Genomic DNA, 6,000 nt, shown 5'->3' with positions numbered 1-6,000 from the left:
GCATGAAAATAATCTGAGTGATCAATCATCCTGATTGAAAAATAAGTGAAATTCCAAAGACATTTTTCCAGTGGAAATTTACCCGGTATCCGGGATTAACTGGCATCTGGCTAAAGTGACTTCCACTGTATATATAGATTATGTATTTATATAATATATCGTTTATATTAAACATCATTTCTTTTCTAAGCAATGCTTTAAGCAATGCTGGTGTTATATTGTGTTGGGGAATTGAGAATTGCTTGGTTGATAGAAGGAGAATACAGTAATGTGTATTCTCTATTGATTACACATGGAAATCTGCTGTTTTAATCCCTTTGATTCAGTCTGTTAATATGCATCATTACCCCTGTTGCTGTTAGCAAGAGTCTCTCATCAGTATCCTAACTCATGCTGACGTATTCTCAGTCACGTCTGAAATTAAAGGGCAGTTGGTTCTTTGTCAATTATCTCCTAGAAAACAGAATAGGCTAAGTATCAGCTTGAGAACAGTATTTGAGGTATTGGGTTGGGTGCAGACTAAATTTGCAAATCACAAGAAACATTCACGTGAAGAAGCTCTTTGCTCTATTTAATCTTACCCTTACAGATCACCAACCATCTTCCCATTGTAGAGTCCTGTAGCTCAGTGGTTAGAGCACTCGCCTCTCAAGCGAGAGACCTGGGTTTGATTCCCAGCAGGGTAAAACCTTGGGAAAGTTTCCTTACTCCACAGGCCTAATAATAATTTCTCAAGAAAAAAAAATTGGTCACTTCAATCCACGACTGTTTGTTGGACACTGCTGTGTGCAATTGGCTGCCACGTTTCGCCCACAAATATACAGTCAATTCACTTTACAGTATATTCTGTGAAGCGCTTTGAGATGTCTAGAAGACATGAAAAGCACTATATCAAATGCAAGGATTATTATTATTATTAATATTATTATTATTGAGCCCATTGAGCCCATTGTCCCTGCCTCCGTCATCTTTCCTGGTAATCTGTTTCAGATGTTTGTAAATATTAAGGTACACTTTTGAAGCTGAAGAAGTTTAGACTATCCAGTCGTTCTTCATAGTTCTGTAATATTAGAAATCATCCTGGTTTCTCTCCTCTGTCTCTGTAAGGGAGCTTGGATTGTGATCAGAAACAGAAGAGGAAACAAATTGCATGGCATGGCATAATTTGCATGGCATAATGCAAGTCTAACTTGTTGTAAATAACAAATGATAATAAATTCTGCTTTCAAACCTGTTTAAAACCTACCTTTTTGACTGGGGCTTCAATCACCTTACTCCTTTTCCTCCATCTCTCACCCTGCTTGGGCTACCATTCCCTCCCTGTAATGCGTTTTGAGATGTTATCCTAAGTAAAAGGCACTATATAAGTGCTTGTTGTTAATGTATTGAAAATATTTCTTGCTCTTAAATCAAGACAAATACGGTACCTTCAGATAACGCTGTCCAAATGAACTTAAGAACTCCAATGTAGTGTGATGTGCGAAGAAACCTATAGCTTCTGTTTACCTTGTGTGCTGCACAAAAGGTACAGTGGTGCACACATTTTATGACGGCATTTCATTCGCTCATCTTAAACCTGCTCCATCACAGAATGTTAAGTATTGAAACTTGTGAAGTTTGAAATGCAACTGGTGCTTTAGTACTCCCTCTAAAGACAAGTTGGAGAATTGCTTCAGATATCACACTGCATTCCCTTTGCTTTTCAGAGGCTCATCTTGCTGCCTCCTGGATTTATTTATCCTGGTAAAAAAAATCACAAGTTTGACCTATAATAAAAAAAGTTATGTAAAAAAATTCCACCTCTTACTCCTAACTTACTCATTTTAATGTGAGTCCTATGGTGTTTGAAACCCTCATTAGATTGAACACTGTTAGCAAACAATCTTGTCAATTACCTTCATAAGCTTGACACCCTCTGATGATTCATTTTCTCTTTTCCAAAGAGAACAAACCCAATAGTTTGAAGCATTCCATGTAGTGTATCTACTTCATACAAAGTACACACACATGCACACAAAACTAACGCAGTGCCACAATCCATGTTGCAAGATTTGGCATTGTTTTTTATTATCTAATCCTCACTTTTGGTTTTATTGTTCTCATCTGACAGAATGAGGAAGATAACAATTAATCAAGAAAAACCCATAATAATTACACAACGAAACATTCACAATTTTTAGTAATTGGCAAATTATGGAACCCAGTTTTTACCTTCCCCATTTTGTAATAAGCAATGATCCAATGAAAACCAATTAAAATCAGCGAGGAGTGTGATCCTAGGCACAGTTGAAGTAGTAGGTTTTAAGAAAAAATTGGTCATTTATTTCATAGTTGTTTGTGGAACACTGCTGTGCATAAATTGGCTGTTGTATTTGATGATAAAATACACAGTTGCTATATTTTATAGTAATTCTTGTGAAGCGCTTGGGAATAGCTTAACAATACGATAAGGCATTACATCAAATGCAAGATTTATTTATATTAAGGTAGGACTCAATCACCAATAAAGAAGGGGGAAGATAGGGGGGCACAGAAAGAGAGTTCCAGATGTTTGGGGCATAGAATCTAAATGCTCGGCCACCCATAGTCTCCTGAGTGAAGCGGAGGATTCGCAGCAAGTCCAACTTAGTCAGGCAGAGGGGATGAGTGGAGGATAGGATGGGAACAAAATATGAACAGGCTCTGTTTCTGCCATGTCAAGAGCTGTTTTTAGATTGGCGATGTTTAAAAAAAACAGTAATTTTGCAGTTACCTTTTTTTTAGCTGCATGTTGTCAATAATACACACTAGTTAAATATTCATATATATCACTTGTGTGGCTAGGTTCCTCAACTCCTACACGGTGTAGACATGCCAAAAGCTAGACTGCTCTAGTGCAGTGCACCATTGGAACAAGTCTACTATTGTCTGAGAGCCGTACAAATAAGATAGATGTGGAATCTACAATGCCCTTACAGGATCAGCCTCAAAGAGACAAAAAATTATGGCTATATTGCAAAAATATTCTACGTGTAAAGAAACACGGTCTGCATTGTAAGTTCTTTCAAAACCAATGTATATTTCCATCTAAGAAGAATTTAGTACCAAACGTTAGTACCAGCCATAAAAGTACTCTTACCTTAACACAGACAAAAAGGATGGACAGAGTAAGCAGTTAAATGAGTGTCACTAATGTATTGATAGTGCTATCACACCTTTATATATGCCAATAAAAAACACCTCAAACACCTCATTTTGCATTGTATCTTCAAGTACTGTCGTTCAAAAGGGGGCAGCAAGTAAGAAAAATAGATGAAACATTTTGACTATTGCTAAATGGGAACCCGTTTTGCAATGACTTCTACACCAAACTTTTCACAATTTTAATGTCATTTTTGGTTTAGCCCACAAAATATACAGTCAATTGGCTTTACAGTGTATTCTGTGAAGTGCTCTGAGACATCTCAAAGACATGATAAGGCGCTTTATCAAATGCAAGGATTTGTACTTTTATTATTATTTCAGAGGAACAGCAAAGCTTGGCATTCGACCTGGTATAATAATAAAGTGATGCATTCTGTGCAAGCCTTAAATGTCTGTTTACAAAGCAAGTGAGTAGTTTGAACTGTGAACAAAACTTCACGCTGTTGATTTATGACAAAAAAAACTAATGACATCCAGACTGGGATGTTATTAAAACGTTACACTGAAAGATTACTGAGGAGAATCCACCATGGAAGCTATAAGAGCTAGAAATAAATGAATGATATATGGCATTGATATAACATATGTAGGCTAAACTGATGAATCCCTACAATATTCTGTGTTTCCATCACTGTGCATATACTGTGCATATATCAAGAATAAATATTTGAATGATACAATAAAATGTTCAGTAGTACAAAATGTTGTGCAACTGTCACAATCTAAATTGTTTAAGAAGTCCTACGTAGAAAAATTAGCAGATTAGCATTTCCAACAGTTAGAATGAGCCTATGGATTGCAAAGCTATATTCAGAAGTAGTGTTCCAGTAAAAGACACCAAAAAGTCCTTGTTCTTAACTCATAATTTACCTCATTTCTGATTTATAAAAAAAATATTCAATCCTTTTTTTAAAAAAGAAAGTTGCCATAAAGTGGCTTATCAGCTATTTTGTGTAATTTCAGAGACCAGAAACCAGCATAATGTTGCAGCACTCAACCTCTGATCCCTGCATTGCTTTATTGCTTCATTGCAGGCAAGTCACAAAAAAAACTGAATTCATGGCAGAGCTAACAGGTTATGTGCTGTCTAAATAAAGTGGATATTACCTCATCTTAAAATACACTTTTAGCAATGTAGAGATATGCTTCCTAGATAACACTTAAATGGACTCCACTGTAAAGTATATTTCCATGTCTCTCAAGGCTGCTTTTGATTCAGTGTTCTCATGCTCTTAAAAATATAAAGGGTGGTAGTTACATTGCAGAAATGACTGATGCTTTGTGAGCATCCTGCCTCTGAGTCACACATTATAATAATAAATAATAACAATCCTTGCATTTGATATAACGCTTTCACATATTCTAGACATCTCAAAGCGCTTCACAGAATATACTATAAAGTGAATTGACTCTATATTTGTGGGTGAAGCGCGGCTACTAATTGCGCACAGCAGCGTCCCACAAACAGTTGTGGATTGAGTGACCAAATTATTTTTTAAAACACAGGAAAACAGCTCCGGAATTCTTTTTTTTTCCTTGAGGGATTATTATCAGCTGTGTGGAGCAAGATTTTGCCCTGCCAGGAATCTAACCCAGGTCTCTCGCTTGCAACGTGAGTACTCTAACCACTGAGCTACAGGACTCCACTATGGGGTCAAACCCCACATCAGGACATTGAGTTCATACTCACAAGGGTGTGCTGATTTGTCTGAGGTACTGTTGTTTGAATGAAACTTACACTGATTTCTTATTTGCCTTTTAAAATATCCCACACCAGTATTTTAAAACACGTAATCATGTATTTAATCAGTTAACCAACAGCACAAAGCAAGACATTCTAAAATATTTTGTGATGTCTGCAATAGAATAATTCCTCCACGGTGTTAGAGAAGCAAGTTTCTCCCAGTGTCCTGGACAACATTCCCCCAGATAAAACGGAATTGTTCATTCACTTCATGGCTGTTTGTGGACATTGCTGAGGCCAAATTGGCAAATTTGCCTACAAATACACAGTTACTACACTTTGCAAAAAATTCTGTGAAGTGCTTTGAGATATGGTGCTGTAACAAATGCAATGACTATTATTATTATAGCTTAGCCTTGTTATTCATAACTAGTGGGCTTGGCTGGCTTTTTGCTTTTGACAGTTCAAGTGACAAATTGAGGAATTTATGAAAGATGCATTGATCTTTACAGGTTCCCCAAGAGAATAAACAATAACAGGATTCAGATAACATTATCTTTGGAAATACATGGTAATGAGATAAGGAGCAAAGATTCTAATCAGCATTGGGAATGCGGGGTTGGTTCACCTGATTAATGTGAGCAGCCCACGGAATATTTGTATGCAACTGAATCAGCCCCAAAAAACTATCTGACTGCTGGAATTTCTCTCCCTCTATGTGGAGAGTCACCATTCTTTCAAGGGGAGGACAAGTTTGCAGGGCTATGGGAAGAGCGCGGGGGAATGGGATTGATTGGGATAGTCCTTTTCAAAGAACTGGCACAGACATGATGGGCCGAATGGCCTCCTTCTGTGCAGTATAATTCTATGATTCAATACCTCTCCCTTTTCAGATTTCTTACAAATCGTGTTCTTATTCTGCTGCAACCTCACAAGACCAAGGTGCTCTCCAGGGTGCTGAAACTAATTCAACATTTCGAAGCCAAGTTTCAAGGATATACTGTAGTTTGATCAAAGATAAATGAAATATTTTTTTTCCTCTCATGATATGTCTGTCAACTACTCACAAATAAATGAAGCAATTTTGTTGGTCAGCATCCAAGGCTGCACTCTCCACCTCTCAAAGCCAGTCA

General features: G+C 37.1%; 1 non-coding gene across 1 annotated transcript; it reads left to right on the top strand.

Annotated features, from left to right (window-relative positions):
* Nucleotides 1-614: 614 nt before the first annotated feature.
* Nucleotides 615-686, top strand: trnae-cuc. Its single transcript has one exon. It is a non-coding gene; the product is annotated as a tRNA-Glu (tRNA).
* The last annotated feature ends 5,314 nt before the right edge of the window (nucleotides 687-6,000 follow it).

Source organism: Callorhinchus milii, unplaced genomic scaffold (genome assembly GCF_018977255.1).
Source record: "Callorhinchus milii isolate IMCB2004 unplaced genomic scaffold, IMCB_Cmil_1.0 Scaffold1, whole genome shotgun sequence".
In the NCBI taxonomy this organism is placed as follows: Eukaryota; Metazoa; Chordata; class Chondrichthyes; order Chimaeriformes; family Callorhinchidae; genus Callorhinchus; species Callorhinchus milii.
Note: the sequence above shows the minus strand (reverse complement) of the source record. Positions and strands in the feature narration are given on the sequence as shown.